The sequence below is a fragment of the Octodon degus genome, unplaced genomic scaffold (assembly GCF_000260255.1).
Source record: "Octodon degus isolate 3935 unplaced genomic scaffold, OctDeg1.0 scaffold00186, whole genome shotgun sequence".
Classification (NCBI taxonomy): domain Eukaryota; kingdom Metazoa; phylum Chordata; class Mammalia; order Rodentia; family Octodontidae; genus Octodon; species Octodon degus.
In genome coordinates this window covers 2402316-2420140 of record NW_004524762.1, presented here as the reverse complement: position 1 = coordinate 2420140, position 17825 = coordinate 2402316, and the positions used below count along the sequence as shown (strand labels likewise).

The 17825-nt window shown below is 37.1% G+C and overlaps 1 pseudogene; it reads left to right on the top strand.

Moving 5' to 3' along the window:
* The first annotated feature begins 1416 nt into the window (after nt 1-1416).
* On the top strand, nt 1417-16235 carry LOC101589630 (annotated as a pseudogene).
* The last annotated feature ends 1590 nt before the right edge of the window (nt 16236-17825 follow it).

The following is a 17825-nucleotide window of genomic DNA, read 5'->3' as shown; positions in this document are numbered from 1 at the left end:
TAAACATCAGCATGGGAGAGTGATATAAGCCACAAATATCACAGTGATTATACAGGCATAATCGAGAATGCACATTAGTAAAATTTGTCCTTGGGTTGGGGTGGTGGAAGAGTCCCAAAGTTGTTGCATCAATAGTGCATTAAGTATAGTAATATTGTTATGTTCAAATTGAATACATACAAAATACTAAATGAGCTTAACAAATTTTATTCATTTTCTTAGTATGCTTCTTTAAGGAATATAGTACGTGAAGCATTTTAAGGTATTTTATTTTTCTCAATGTATATCAATGTATTCTAATCTGTAATAACAATACACATGATCTCAATGTGATAATGAAAAGCTATTCGCTGAAAAAGCTAAATTTCATTACAAAAGTAAGAAAACAAGAGGCAACATTGGTGTTAAATATAAAAATGAGTACAGAATCATATTTTGAAAGTCTATTCTTTCTACTTTCGTTCACACCACACTGACCTGGGTCAGCAAACACAACAGTCCCTCTGTTTTATTCTCCACTTTTGTTCACTAATAAGGAATAAAGGAGCCCTTGAAGAAGTAGATAACACAGGTCTCTAACATCAGAAAAGGTGTCAGAGTGCAGAAGAAAGCTGTGGCAGGAAATTTACAACAGTAGCAGCAGCCTTAATCGCAGTAATCTAAGAATGTGGTTGTTCAATTCCTCTTTACATCACTATCCTGGCATACACACACACACACACACACACACACACACACACACACACACAATCTTGAGAGAAAAACAGCTATTTAATAAAAAAAAAAAAGTTTTCCATACACTCTTAGACATTTCAGTGTTTTGGTTCCAGTACTTGAAACTATACAACTTACTAAAGCTCGTGTCACTCCTTAATAGCATAGGGTTGATCCGACAGATCCATTGCTTGACTCATTTAGAGTCCATACCTTAATCACTTATCAGAGGATTGGAATCTTAGAATATATAGCTAATTTTCACTAGTTCTGTTTTATTTTTATACCTCTTCTCTCAAGAAATTATTATAAATAAGTGGCAACATCTCTGTCTCATGCAACAAATGCAAATTCTATGCAAGGCAGTGATAATGTTCTTTTTTCTGTAATCCCACCTCTTTAATATATATTCTTCATAATTCTGTATTTTATAGTGACCCTGTTTTATGATTTCTTTGAGTAACTTTATTAAAACAAAAAGACTTATTCATAAACTATTGCTCATATATACTTGGTTATTGGACCACAGAAAAAAGTATAATCATTGGCAGAAATTATTTTATCACACAATGAACCTTACCTTAAAATCAACAAGGCTGTTGTTACATAATAAATTAAATTTTAACCTATGATTCCAACTCTTACAATAAGTGAACAATTGTATGTTCAAACTGTAAGTCAGTTCTCCTTGTTGGAGCTTGAACACACTATTTATTAAAATCCACTCCTCAGCTATATCTTGATAGTTTACTTTCTGTGCTTATGAAAACAGGAAAATGTAAAAATTACAGAATGGAAAGAAAGTGACTGTACCTTCTGATTGTGGTAGTTCTTACAGCATATTATTTTTATATACCGCTTCTAGATAATCTTGAGGAGCCATGGAGACTAATATGGACTAATACACATATGAAAACTTTTGTGCATTTGGTAAGTCTAGAATTTTACAGATTCAGATGTGCATGTGTGACAACCTACCATGCATGTAAATTTCTAGAGTGGCCCTTTGATTTACTGACTTTTTGTCTTTTTAAAATAAGTGTTACATAGAATAATGGATAATTTGTTTGAAAGTTATTTTATTTATTTATTTTTTATAATATTAATCTTTTTTTGTGGTACTGGGATTAAACTCAGGACCCTGTGCTTGCCAGGCAGGTGCTTATTCTACTGAGTTATCTCCCTGACCCAAAACTTATTTTCTCTTAAAATCATGATTACAAATAACAATAGTGGCAAGCATAAGGAGACAGGCCAGAAGGCTATAGTGAAAACCTGCTTTGTCTTGCTAGCATTAATATCATACTGGTGGCCTTCCTTTGAAATTGTATCTTAGTTATTGGTTGGTTTTTAGTTTTTATAAATGAACCAGAGATGATATGACTGTGCAGCAGTATGTAAGTTGTGCCTTCATGTCGTATATTTTAGGATCAGGCTATACAGTCAGTGCATGCAGATGAGCACATGCCTGTTGTGCATGAGACCTTGAATTTGTTCCCAAACACATTGTTTCTCAATTTTTTTCTCAAATACTACACAGACGGGCTGGTGGGCACATGCTCAAGGTTTACTGGGAGACAATACGCAGAGTGCACGAGAGAACTTTCAGGCAGACCATTTCAGCCCGGCTGCTAGCTGGAGTAGCTGCAGTGGGGGCAAACAAGAGAGGTCAACTCCACTAGCATTTTGGGTATATGTCCCCATTATTTCTTTCTTTGGTTCATTCACTTCATTTTCTAAGTTCTCTTTCCAGAATGGAGCATAGTTTTCTCTGACATCAAAAAAAGAGGTCAGAAAAAAGAAAAGAGGTCAGAATGCAGACAAAAGGCTGTGGTAGGAAAGAAACCACAGTAGCAAAAACATAATCATAGTACTCTCCTGAATTAATCTTTTATCACAGCTATATAAGCTATATAATATTTTATTATATAGAAATCCAAGGTCTCTTGAAGGACAGGCAAGTACTCTCCCAGGGAGTAACATCACCAAATCCCTTGACAACTTACCTGTGTGTACACCCTGACCCTAAATTATACAGCACGAATGTACAAGTCACATACTGTTGCAGTCATATTGTCTCTGGTTCATTTATAACTTCTGGATTATTCTTTTATTTCTCATTTATTCAACAACTTGACTTTTTGCCAAATCCCATTTGACAAATAAGGAAACTGGCTTACTTGACAGTTAATGTGGAAGAAAAAAAATGATAACTTAGAATCCAATGAATTAAAAGTTTCCAATAATAAAAAATGTTTTGAAGGAGAGAAGAAAGAGGAAAACAGTGTAATGTGGGCAAATAGAAGGGACAGTACTGCTGCATTTAGGATCTGAAAAAATTCATGTGCTTTTCCTTAAGTAGTAATTACAGTAGAGAGCTTGGGACTTACTCTCATTCTAAAACAGAATGGCAGACTGAGGGAGGCTGCCCTCCCCCACATCCATTCTTTAATGTCAACTGTGTGTGCCCTTTGGCATCCTGTATAGCCTGCATAGCCTTCCCTACATCCACAGGAACTATACAGTACCTCTGTGTTTTTCCTTTTTCTTAATTAGTTAAATTCTTGGAAAAAGGTTTTCCTTTCTAATGCTGGATAAAATTGCATTTACTATTTGAAAACTACTTTCTCTATGCTGTGTGCTGGGAGCTTTAGCAATTACCTGCTGTGTGCGCTCAGAATAACTGTAAAGACCTACGCCATTCCATTTATATCATTTTATAGCATTTTCTTCTTTTGTCTTGTTGTCTTTTATTCTGAAGTTGTTGGGGAGAGAATTTGTCTTCATGTGTCTGGAATCCTAAAGTGTAGTATGAAACCTGACACATTTGTGCAATAAAAACTAACTTCATTACTTGCTTTTTAATAATCCCTAGCAAAAACCATTGCCTTTCTGGTTTTTCTAAATGGAAAAAGGGGATTCATGTACAAAGATGCCATTTATTTCACAAAAGAAATTGAGGTGTGGCACTCATGAATCTGTTTAAAATCAAAGCATCAACTCTAAGTCACTGTGTGCATTACATTTCTAGGTCACATTTATGGAATTTCTGGAACTTGGCCATTTTATTGATTTATCGGTGAGTGCCAGGCCAGTTAAGGAGGTCCCACCAACTTCAGATGAAAATGTCTCCGTGGTTCACACGGAATTCGACAGTATTCCTGTCCATGTGTATGTGCCCAAGAGGAAGCCAGATGCACTAAGAAGGGCTGTGTTTTACATCCGTGGTGGCGGCTGGGCTATGGGGAGTCCTGGTAAGAGAATGTCTTGAAAAGTCTCTGCTGTGATGTATTAGAAAGCCTTCTTACAAAGTCTTCCTCAAAGCTCTGCAACGAAGACACTACAGGTCTTCTTTTTTCTCTTGCTTTGACCTGTGGCAGTTTTTCTCTTCTCTGAAACTTAAAATCACTATTTCCCCTTCACTCATTTCTTTCCTCATCAAACTCATAAACTGAGAAGATAGAAGTGTTCTTATTTGTAGAATAACTTTAGGAAAACATACACTGCTATTTCTTTCATTTTAAATTTGATATCAAGATTAACTAATGTCTATTCATTTACTTATGTATTAAGTATAGACTAGGCAACATTCTAAGAACTTTGATGGCATCTTGGAACACACTAATTCTTCTTGGAACTTACATTCAAAAGGAGACAATCCCTAACTGGTTGATTCATAAGTAAACACCACAGTATATCACGATGCAGTGGCAAGCAGAAAGACTGAAACATCACCTGGGATTCGGAGGAGGGTTTATTGATGTCAATGATCAGGATTGTTCCCAGAAAGTCAGAGCCCAAGCTCTGATGCTCTGTGGCTAAGAGTGGGTGAATAAACAGGAAGCACAGAGTAGAATGGCTTGTCAACCAGGGATTGACCTGTACACTATGCAGCACAGAGACCAGCCATTTCTAAGAAATAAAAGGAACAAGACCTGGGACTGGAACTATTTTCTGGGCAACTAACAAGCTGAAGTACACTGGATGGGAGAGGGGGGCTGCATTTTCCCTCCTTTCGCCTCCCTGGAAAATCTTTGCTGGGTGGACCACATGTGAGCTTTTGAGGCAGGACCCAGCTAGAAGCGGTAATGTTACAGTCATCAGTGATCTTAGGCAAAGTCCCCGATATTATCTTATTATGCAGTTTTCCCTAAATTGGTTATAGGAAGAAATATAATTTAGCCCTGTCTGTTCTATGAATTACGCTGGCAAGAGAATGCAGGAGATAATTTCATCTAGGAGAGTGTCCAGTGTGTCTTAGATGCTCATCAAGTGCTTGATTAATTGTTCTATTCTCTTGGGACAACCGTCCATTGAGTTTAAGACAAAAACAACATACCTAACAGGGGATAAGGAAGCAAGGACTGAGGTAAGCAGAATCCAGGTCAATTAACAAAAACCACAGTAGCAGGTGGCAGAGAAACAAGGACTGAGATAAGCAGCCTGAAAATACCAAAACCAAGGGGCACAACCTTTTGCATTGACCGTGGGCTCTCAGGGCCCAATTTGATAGAGCTTGGTCAGTCCTATCCATTTAGGCATGACAGGGGGCAATGCAGTTGCTGGGGCTGACAGTCCAATTTTTCTACAGTCAAAATGTGAACTCAGAAAAAATTGTTGATGGTCATCTCAGATGAGCATAGATGACACCTTCCGACAAGAACAGGCATGCGAGCGGAAGGCTCTGGAGGGAGGGCCTCTGTGGCCGAATGCAGGCAATAGCTAGAGGGAACCAGTTGGATTGGCTGAAAGTAGATGAGTCAGGAACAGGGAGTGGAGCTATAGATGTTGGCAGCAGCTGTGGTATCCCGTGAAGGTGCAAAGCGGTGTTCTCAGGAAGAATGGGTGTCTTTTCTCTTTCTTTTATTCTTTTCTTTCTTTCTTTTTTTTTTTGTGATGCTGAGAGTAGTTTTGTTTCAGTTTTAACCTGTAAAAGCCCCTTCTCCTGCAGTCAAGAACGGTCAGTTTTAGCTAGCTCACCTGTATCTCCCTCAGGTGCACACTGTATATCCTTGAATGATGGTATAACAGATAAGTGTCCCTCAGAGCAAGACCATTCAGATGCCCGCCTGCTCATGCCCTTCCCAGGCACTTAGTGTGACTTAGCTACCAATGATGTGAGGCCTCTGTTATGCCATATGTCTATCACCACAGAACCCGAGGTGAGGGCCAAGTCAGCCACCATGAGTAGGGCTTCCCAGTCTCGGTGCGCAGATGGAGCAGCCTGTTGGTCATGCTGTCCATTCCACTCACACATGCATCCAGCAGGCACTCAGAGCTCAAACAGCCCAACTCTCTACCTCTGAGAGTGGTCTTTACTAGGTAGGCAGGCACTTATGCTATCTCCTCAGCCCCTCCCCCCTGAGTGGCCTTTACTAACAAGAGTTGGTTAAGCTCTCTTGATGCTTCAACTGCACAGGACTGACAGACTGACTAACTGAGGTGACTTTGGGGGTTCTTACCAGAATCAGGCAGACAGACAGACAGACAGACAGACAGACAGACAGACAGACAGAGTGCATCCTCCTCCCACTGGGGTCTGATGCAAACCACTGAAGGAGAGAGCCACGAATCCTCCAGGCCTGTAAGCTGAACTGCGAAAAGACATGTCTCTTTATTGGGACCTGGAGAGGTCCTTGCACTGCCTGCTAGGACCACAGCAGGTGAACAAAGAGGCCGGTGTGGTTGCTCTTCCTGACCAACTCTCTAGATTCAACATCAAGTAGAAACACCAAAATGACACCCAGGATTTGGAGGCAGATTTATTCACAACGATGAGTACTGATCAGACTCTGATCTCTAGTGATCTAGGGCTTATATTAGATTAAAAAAAAAGCAGAAAGTACAGAAGTAGAATGACTTGTCAACTGGAGACTGGTCTATGCAATATGTACCATAGTGCCCAGCTATGTGTCACAGTGGCCAGCCATTTCTAAGAGACAAAAAGAACAGGAACTATAACCAGAGCTTTTACCTGGACAACTAACAAACTGAGGTATGAGGGCATTTTTGTTACAATGAAGTCATAATGAGAAAGCCAATTATATTTAGTAGGCACAAGGGAATAGAGACCCCAATAGTCAGAAAGAAAATATAGTAAGCCACTTGAGCCCTAAAATACCTGATATCTAATGACTAGAGTATAGACCAACTTGGGGGGTCAAGATGAAAGTGGATCTAATTTAAGAATTCTGAAGTCCAGAGGGGAAGAATAATTAGTTCAGATAAAAAACATTACAGGCCTGAAGTTAATCAAAATAATATCAGAAATCAGGAGAGAATAGTTTGGGATAGGGTAGATAAAGCAATGAGGACTCAAGGTAAAATAATCATCCTGTTTCAGGAAGACAGGGAAGGTGAGGACAGATCAGTTGGGAACCTTGACATGAATCGAGGATGAAAACCAGCCAGCAAGGCATTACGAAATGGTCAGAGAGGTCATGAAGCAAAAAGGAAATAACTACAGAGAAAATTTTAATGAGAAGAGTTAAATGATGAAAAAATGCAAAGTGAGTAGGATAAGAATATATATGTAAATATATATATATATATACACATATATATACTTATCCTATTCACTTTTACTAATATATATATATATATATATATATAAAATGTGTTATCATAGTTAAAAGATTGTTATTCTCTTACTATTTTGTTCTGAAATTTTGTTTTACTTTTTGATAAAACAAAATAGTTTAGAGCATATTTTATTATATTGAATTGTGAATATTGTATGTTCATAGTGCTGAGGCCAATCTTAATGGTTATTCACATTAAAAACACGTCACCCTGGGTGCGGTGGCACAGACCTACAATCCCAGCACTTGGGGAGTTAGGCAGGGTGATCACCGCAAGTTCAAGACCAGCCTGGTCTACACAGTGAGTTCAAGGCCAAAAAAAGTAACAACAAGCAAATGGTAAGAAATACGCAAGTGGCAGGAGCACTGTCTGACCTTAAAGGAACATACTTATAATAGAAAGAAGTGAAAGAATTATACATTAAAGGAGAATTAAGGAAAATATTTTTATTTCTTTTTTTAACATTGATGATTTATGAATAAGTTGGTAGACTGAAGAAATTGAAGACAATAAAAATAGATTTGAAGAAAGATAGGCAATCATCTCAGAGGAAATATGAGTGAGGAACATTTAAAGTATTGAAAAAGCAATTGGATGTGCATAGGGGCTAAAAAATGACAGAGACCACAAAATCTTATTCCTAGATTGAGAAAAAAAAATGACAGGCTTCACCAAGTAGGAGGGTACACAGATACAAGTAGCATACAAGAGAATTCCAACCACTTAAGGCACATAGCTCTACTCCACTTATATTCAGATGTGATTTTTCTTGTCTTGTACAGAGGTTAGTGGGCCTTCTGTGTTTTCATCATTCTGTTTGCATATCCTTGGTTACATTTTAATGAGGAAACCCTGGTGAAATAAGTGACCTTCTGTTTTGCAGGGGGAAAGTTGACTACTGTGGATTGAACATATCACCTTACTACAGTTTTATCCCCAGCTATGTTTTCCTCTTTTTTTGAGACAGAGTCTCACTAAATCACTAATTTGCCCTGGCTGGGCTCCAATTAGTTATCCTGGTTCAGACTTCCAGAAGGCTCCATGACAGGCACAAGTGACCAACTCTGGCAATGACTTGTCTTATTTTTCTGTGCATATGCATCATGCAAAGCAACCAATCAGTGTCCCTTCCAGTAAAGGAGCTGGAATCAGAGAACGCTTCTGGCTAAGAGGGGCAATGACAAAATATGCACAGCAGGAGGTGTAAGAAATGAGGAGCAATTAGAAGGGTCCAGGGGAGCTCACATTCCAGCTTGGGACATGGGGTTCTTGTGGATAAGTACGGTGCTAAATTTGTCTCTGTTATTTTAGTGTCCCATACAGTAAAGTGTTACTTATTTTGTAAGGGGAACAGACCTCCTTCCTTTGTCCATTCTCACTGATATCTTGATTTTATTGTTTTTCTTTTAGCTTCCTTTCATTTTGACCAGGTGTCAAGATGGATAGCAGAGAGACTTGATGCTGTTGTTGTATCTACTAAGTAAGATCCTTTTTTTCTTGTTTTGTTAAGAGATGCCTCTCCTCCCAGGATTCTCTCAGTTCTCATGAGTGCATGATATACAATTATGCCAAAAATAAATTATTTAAAAGTGGGACTTAGAAGGCCATTAAGATATTGGGCTATCTGGAGTCAGAGGAGCACTGACGTATATCTCTGTGCTGGTAGGGGTGGTGGGTGTCTTACTTGGGCACATAGGAAAAACTGATAGTAAAGAATTTCCACATAACTTTCAACTGTATTATCTACAAGCATAATTACTGGAACTGGTTATTTTCCAACTTTTTTCACAGTTGTCAGTAATGTATGTCTTGGAATTAGAACATCGCCTGTAAACACAGGTTGTAAGCACTTTGTAATTCAGATGGTCCTTGTGAATGTGAAAAGGCAACTTTCCTAAAACAGACAGCCTAGTATCTAGCATTCGCTGATTTTGAAACATTAAAATTAATTCCAAAATAAACAAAGTCACTGGGTTACTTTCCATGTTTGAAATGAAAAGGGACAGAAAAACTCTGGGTGAATTAGAATCATGCTGTAACAGAATATAATTTCAATTTAAACCAGTACATGAAAGAAAACAATAAATAATACATTCATAACCATTTACTTATTTAAATCATTACAAATTTATAAGATAGTCATAATATTTGTGTATAACTTATCACATTATACATAGTAAATAGAATGATATCTCTGAAAAGTAACTGCAGAAACCCATGCTGGAACTCAGTTCAGTACTTCAACTTTATGTGAAAAAATTGTTTTTAATGAAAGCAAGTTGAATGACCGAATAAGACATGTGGCTATATTTTATTCATCAGTACAACTAATAAGAATAATCTCAAAGATTAAGTATTAAAATTTCCATGAGGTTTTTTTATTTTTTGCCTTTAAAGATACACTTACTCAGCCAGGGATATAGGTCAGCAGCACAACATTTACATGACAAGTACAAGTCCTTGGATTCAATTCCAAGTACCCAAAATAAATAAATAAACAAATAATGACAAATGACAATCTTCATTGTCAATGAAGACAGTGACAAAAATCTTCACTCTAAAACATGGATAAGTTTGGTCTATTGTAAGTAAAATGGAAAATAAACACAATAAAAGATACTTAACATCCATGACAGCAAAATGGAAATCAAAACTACTGTGAAATGCGACCATACAAACAGAAGTGCGGCTACCAAAAAAATGTAGATAATAAAAAAGATTTCATGGGAAACACTACTTCTAAGAATAAGGAATGGTGCAGTCATAATGGAAAACAGCTTAGAGTTTTCTGAAATGGCTATACTAACTAGACTTGTCATATGACATGATCCAGAATTTCCATTCTTGAGTATTTTTATAAGGACTCTAAGAACATAGCTAATACAAAAGTTACAGTTCTTGTTATATAGGTTTTGCTTTATCTTTGTGTTACACATGCAGCAGAAAATTATAAAAATGAGGTATAAAAAGTAAAACCATATTAATACGTGGAGCTGTAAGAGGCTGAAGGCAACAACTTCTGACATTGCCAGTCCTATGGATAAGCCACTACTATTATGGACTACTGGACTAAAGAAAAAAAAAAGAACACAGCTTTACTGCTTAGGCAGAGCACAGCATCCAGGGTTCGATCCCACCGCCGGGGTGCACTGACACAGCTATGGAGACTGGGCGTGGTGGCACACGCCTGTAATCCCAGCACTTGGGAGGTTGAACATAGGAGAATCACTATGGGTCCATTCTACGCAGTGAGACCCTGTGAATCTTGCAGACCCTGTACCAAACACATAAAAAAGACCATAGCTATATAAAAACTTACATTTACATAGCTATTATTCCTAAAACTTCCAAAGTTAAAGTGCTGAAAATGAGGGTTAGATAAAATATGGATATAATTGGCAGAACCAGGGATAGAACTTGGGCACTTGCGCTTGCCAGGGAAGCGCTTATTCTACTGAGCCATCTTTCCGGCTCCCTGGATATAATTGGATAAATGCTGAAAATATTATTCAAAGTGAAAGAAGCTACTCACAAAAGGCCACACAATGTATGATTACATCTTCATGAAATGTCCAGTACAGGTAGATATATGGGAGCAGAAAGATTAGTGGGTGCTCAAAGATGGAGGTAAGGAAAACAGGAAGTAATGAAAAGTTGGTACAGGGCTTGTTTTTGTTTAGAGCAATGAAAATGTCCCAACATTACTTGTGGTGATGCTTACCTGACTTTGTGGATATGATGGACGCCACTGAAGCAAAACCTTGAAATTAATTTTGAATTTGTGAATTGCATCTCAATGAAGTAATCATGCCAAGAACTAAGAACTTGCATCTCTTAAACTTTGAAGTATCTGTATATTTATAGAGAGGTGCATAAATGCTAAAATATGCATGCATTTTCCTATATGAAATACAAATACCTACAAATTAAGATAAGTATAGAAGGATTTCAGGACAGTTTATAGAAAAAATACAAATTGTCAAAAAATATGAAAAGTCAGTATAACACCTATAAAATATAAATGAAATGCACTAGATAATGTGTTTATATATAATGGCTAAAATGGAAAGATATAAAACAAAAGGTTGGTAAGTATATTAACAGGCACTTTTATAAGCTGGTAGTTTAAGAAAAACTTGCACAGTATACTACTTACCAAAAACTCTTTCACAGTATTAAGTTAAGCCAAATAAATATTATAACTTTATTACCACTAATACTGTAAGCATATATCAGCAAAAAAAAATGTTCAAAAGCATGTAGTCATCATTACAGAACTGTTTTTTAAAATCCCAACACTGCAAGCCACCCAATTCTCATAGCTTCCTTTAAATTAGAAAACATTTATTCATTTAGTGATTATTTATTTGTGATAAGAATATTTAACATGAAATCTCTCTTAGAAAAAAGTTAAAAGCACCTTATCATTGTTGACCTTAAGTACAATGTTGTACAGCAGATTTCTAAAGCTTATTCACCTTATTCAATTGATTGCATTGACTACAAATTTCATATTTATTCTCCTTCTCTACCTCTCTGGGCAACAAGCATTGTACTTCTTTGAGTTGAGGATTTGACTATTTTTAGATACCTCATACAAAAGGAGTCACTTGGTTCTTGTCCTTCTGCAGCTAGCTCTTCAGCTCCTTGCGGTGGATATTGTAGCTTATTGACACAGTGGCGGACAACACAAAAAGCAGATACAGCAGTACAAGTGAGGCTCAGAAACAGTGGTAAACAACCAAACCTAGTGGCCTAGGCATGCATTCTATTCAATTTTATTTACTGTAAAGGGTTAATAGAGTTTTGTGCCTTAATTGTAAAAAATTATAAAAACCCCTTGTGCTTCCTGTTATCTGCTCTAAGAAATGTGTTCTCCCTTTCAGCTCAAGGTTGTTCAACAATAAATAACTGTTTCTTGTCAAGGCAGCAAGCTAACACAAACTCCCTCCCCAACCATCTTCTGCAACATAGTCAGCTTAAGATGTACCTCATAAAAATATGCACTTATCGCTAAGCTGTGAAAGACCTTTTAGTTATAAACAGTTTGCAGCTGTGTCAAATGAATGCAGTTTCTGTTGTTCTGTGCTAGATAACAAGTCTGCTTACCAAGCTGGATGTGATTTCTGTTATAAATACCCCCTTGCTACCTACGTTCGGGGCCTATCAGCCTTCTCCTGTGAGAAAAGTGGCTGATGGACCTGAGCTCAGTAAATAAAAGGCTCTATTCAAATCTCTATCTGGCTGATCTGGTTCCTATGCAGAGTTGACCCACAACATTTACTTCAATGGCAAAGCAGGCAGTATTAATCGATGTTGCTATGCCTGGTTAGTAGGAACTTGTAGAGATGAAGAGAAAAAAGACGGTTTGCCAGTGCTGGCACTGTTTCATTTCATGATCCAGGTGCTGACTGTGTGCTTGTGTTTAGTTTAAAAATTTATCAAGATACACACATGCTTGTATTTCTCAAGTACATATTGTTCCTCAATATAATCTTTTAAAGAAGAAAAAAGAAAACTACTTTTCCTTTCCACAGATATAGGTTAGCACCTAAATATCATTTTCCAGTCCAATTTGAAGATGTGTATAATAGCTTAAGGTGGTTCTTACACAAAAATGTTCTGGAACAGTATGGCGTGAACCCTGAAAGAATCTGTGTGAACCCTGAAAGAAGTAGTGTGGGGGTAGGGGGGACCTGGCTGCTGCAGCGACTCACCAGGTAGGATGCTTGGTATTTCTGTTTCTTAAAAGCATCTACTTATAAGAAGATTAAATACATGCATGATTAAGATAAATAAGTCCATGTACTAAAACAAGTGCAAATAGGAGGATAGCAAAAAGAATTTTAATTGAAATACCTAAGATATGGAAGTATGACTTTTGCTCCTGTAACAAATATTTTTCTTAGTGAAATGAAAATTCCCTGGATATTCCACTGGTAAGATTTTACACATGGCAATAAAATTTTGTACTAAGCAGATGAATGAGATAAGTGTAACTGTAAGACCAAGAAATGAATTTCAGCTCCTTTGTAGAAATGTACATGTATTCAATAATTCTCAGTGGGTTTGTCCTCTATGACTAGAATAATCACACTATCTTTGGAAAATAATTGACATATTCAAATAGTCCATTCTACTTACAAAAAGGAAATATGAAGTATTCAAAAGATTTTAATATAAATAAAATAATACTTTATCTGTTACTAAAATATAGTACTACATTAATAATGATGAGTAATATTTTTTTCCAAGATTAAACAGAATATTTTCTGGTTTATTTGTTTCTCCTTTTTTTTTTTTTTTTTTTTTTTTTTGGCAGAGCCAGGGATTGAAATCAAACCCTTGTGCTTGTCAGGCAAGCGCTTATTCTACTGAGCCGTCTCAGCTATTTCCCCAAGTACTGAAGTAGTAAATATATAAAGATAAACTATTTATATATCAGTAGAAATTTAGATTTCATTAGCTGGCTATTTATAAATAATGGATTTAAAGAAATTTTGAACATTCCTATTATTTTAATTGAATTTATTTATATTTTTCAAATAAAAATATTTTGGCTTCTAATGTCTTTTGGCAACATTTTCAAAAGAAAAGAACACTGTGTTCATATATTCCTATAATGGCAATATAAAAGTAATTGAAACCACACAAAGATTTCTAACTATTACTGCTAGTTTCATCATGCAGTGGAAAAAACATTAGATTAGGTTCCAAAAGATTTGAACTTTCTTGAGACCTGCAAATTCCAGATGCTATGTCGCCAGGTTTAAACCATCTGTTCAATCATTATCTGTAAAGGAAAACAATTATTAAACAAGGTCAAAGGCCTCCTGCTAAAAATACCTGGCAACTTGAAACTACCTTTGTAAATCATCTCCAAAATGTCCATAATACTTGGTTTTAGGGCCGGCCTGAGAGCTTAGCTGACTAGTTCAGCTGACTAGTGCCTGTTTAGGCAAAGTACAGTAGCCAGGGGTTCAATCCCTGGCCTGCCCTGCCAGCCCCACTCCTGAGGCACTCTGAGACAGAGATTGAGACTGAGCATGGTGGCCCGGGCCTGTAATCCCAGCTCTTGGGAGACTGAAAACAGGAGAATCACTACGAGTCCCATCTATGTAGTGAGACACTGTAGACCCTGTACCAAATATATTGAAAAACAAATGATTTTCATCATTGTAGTTACCTGTACATGACTATCACAATTGACAAACTATTTTAGCACATTCAATGTCTATTTTAGATAGAAATAGATATATACTTATAATGTAGTATACATTTCAAAAGTAAGTAAAACTATCTTTTCAAGTATTATTTTGAAAAGTAAAACATTTGCAAACTGCTTTTCTGACTCACTTTCTGTTATGGTACACTCTTTGTGCATTCCTGTTTTTAGACCACTGATCTTGGTCAGTACCAACATATTAGACCTGATAATTAAGAATAAGGTTAATGGAATGCTTCACACAGACACCCCACCAAGTAATGCTAAAGCATCCCAGCCAGGTCACATGTGACTCTTCCTCTCAATGACAAACTATATTGATACCCTGGTCTATCTTAAGGAACTTTTATATTAAGAGAAAAATAAAAAAGGTCAGATTAACATTGCTCCTCTAAATGTCATTCTTGGTCAAAAGGGAACTACACTAACATACTGTTTAGATTCTTTCTATGTCCATGACACATAGAGGACAGCTAATTTTCTTTAAGGTAAGAGTATGGTTTAGATTAGTAACATGCACTTCTGGGCAATCATTTTGAATATTTCAAAGTTTGTTGAGATGCTATTTTTCAGTTATTCCTTTTCTTTTTTGATATTGTGAATTTACATATAGACTGTCATGTCACTTTATTCTTTTTAAATGAAAATAATTTGTAGACACCATTTTAATTTTGTTTCAGCTCCTTGATGATCCAGATATCAAGATCAAGCCCAAGATCCAGGCTTTAATTTACTCTGCACTTCAGCCTCTTGACTTAGATCCCCGTCATATGGAGAAAGTGCACAAATGCCGATTCTGTCTAAGGCACTCATGGTCAGGCTCTGGACTGAATATTTTACCACAGACAGGATGCTGGAGAAGGCCATGCTTTTCAACCGACATGCACCTGAAGAATACAGTCATCTCTTCAAATTTGTTAACTGGAGCTCCTTGCTCCCTGAAAGGTTTAGAAAAGGACATGCCTATAACAACCCAACTTATGGTAGTCCTGAGTTGTCTCAGAAATACCCTGGGCTCCTAGATGTGAGGGCAGTGCCTCTGTTGGCAGATGACAGCAAGCTGCGTGGTTTACCCCTCACCTATGTCCTCACGTGTCAGTATGACGTCTTAAGAGATGATGGACTCATGTATGTCACCAGACTTCAGAGCGCTGGTGTTCAAGTGACCCATAACCATGTAGAGGATGGATTCCATGGAGCAGTTTCTCTTCTGCAATTTAACATTCATAAAAGGCTGATAAATCAGTATATCAGTTGACTAAAGGAAAATCTATAGCAAAACATATTCCTGATATATTTTTTAAATACATTAAATGTTAAAATATTGGAAAAACCTCCTAGTAGAAAATTATCTTTCTTGCCATGATCTACTGAAGATCCACATACAGTATAATAATTCCTTGTGCAAATAGTCACTTTGCCATTTTTACTTTTTAATCTTAGGTAATTCTTTCAACATCTCACAATTTGTATGTGCTATTTCTGCCAGTTTTCTCTTATATTTTTTATCTTGTTTCTAATATTTTATTTTTGTTTTAGACTCTTTTTGGTGCATTAACTGTTACAATTCTGAGAAATGAAAGTAAATAGTGACTATTTTAGCAAAGTCAGCATGTCAATAAATATTCATTCAGGTTTTCCACATACCTAATTACTGCTATGACATTTGTTCTCTCTCTCTCTCTCTCTCTCTCTCTCTCTCTCTCTCTCTCTCTCTCTCCCCCATTCTCCCCTTCTCTTTCTGTCTCTCTCTTCTGCTCACTCCCTCTTGCTCTCGCTCTCTCTCTCTTCTTTCCTCTTTCTTTGTTATTCAGGGCGACCTTGTACTCACCATGTAGCCCAGGCTAGCCTCGATTTACAGTCTCGCTTTGGCTCCCCCAAGTGCTGGAGACACAGGCAGGCCTCACCACACCCAGATAAAGCACTAATTCTTAAAGCAATATTCTTAGCACAGTGACACTTGAACAGCTCTAAGCTTCTCGGTGAAACCCTGCTAGAATCCAAGTGGCAGGGGTTCCACTGACAATACTGATAATCACAGTGGCACTTTGAGCAGTTAGCAGCTTTGACTTTGGGAAAGGTAGAGAGGTTGAAATTAAGGAGAGACTGTAAAGGTCTTCAAGATAGACAAGGATTGAGTGACATCTAAAGGCTAGTGATTTGGAAGTAGCACACACACACACACACACACACACACACACACACACAATCTGTGGAATTATTTGTATTGACCATTAACTATGTAAAGCATTCTTATAATAAGGAAGTGCATTTTATTGATCAGCACTTTAATGTGGTACAGGACCTCCACGTACTTTTTAAATTTTAGATACCAAAGTCTTTTCTTCCTTTGTACTTCATGATTCCTAGGAGTTTTGTGTTAGTACTCATCAATTATATTCCTGAGCTCCACTGATTGTTTTATCTAGGCAGAGGTGGGAAAGTGTAAAAGAGTTGCAACTGGTATTGTCCCCAAGGCCCTGTTCCCGTGACCTGCTTCATACAAGTAATCCTTCCTCCTTATAAGCCCACTGAAAGAATCAAGTACTCAGAGGACGTACTCCTTGATGTTAGTAGACCCTCTTGGTCCAGTCACTTGCTGAAAGCCTGGCAGACAAGCCCAGGGCATGGCCTTTAGGGGATACTTCTGATCCAATCCATGGAAAAGTTGTATATTTCATTCTCTAGGAGAACATCATGAAAATTTATGGACAATACAAATTTTTAATTGGGAAAATTATAGTTTCTTATATTAAGAAATAAAGATATAATAGGAAACCAGCAGAACATGCTATACTTTCTGAATAAGTAAAGAAATCAAAAGTTAACAGTAAATGTAATGCATAGACATAAGTCAGATTGTGATCCCAATTCATTGTTTCTTTACTGTGTACAAAACACAGAAGTATGTGTTCACTTTTCTGAAATAAACTTTTGAATACGTGGCTGACACTTGATATTGTTATACCTTATCCTTCCTCAGTGGTAAGGACATGTAACACGTACATCGATACCACAAGCAAACAATTTCTTTACTGATCTGGGTACATTCTAGGCACTATTTTCACATTAAACAAATAATTTTCAAAATTAAAAACTTGAGACCAAAAGTAGAAAGGATAGGCAAACCAAGAAGTCAGTTTATTCCTTTTTAATGAATCTGACATTTCAGAAGTCTGGTCTATGTCTTTAGTGGAGTGATAGCACATTTAAATTTGTTCCTTTATTAAAAGATATAGTGGCAGGGGCCAGGGAGATAGCTCAGTAGCTTAAGTGCCTGCCTGGCAAGCACAAGGTCGTGAGT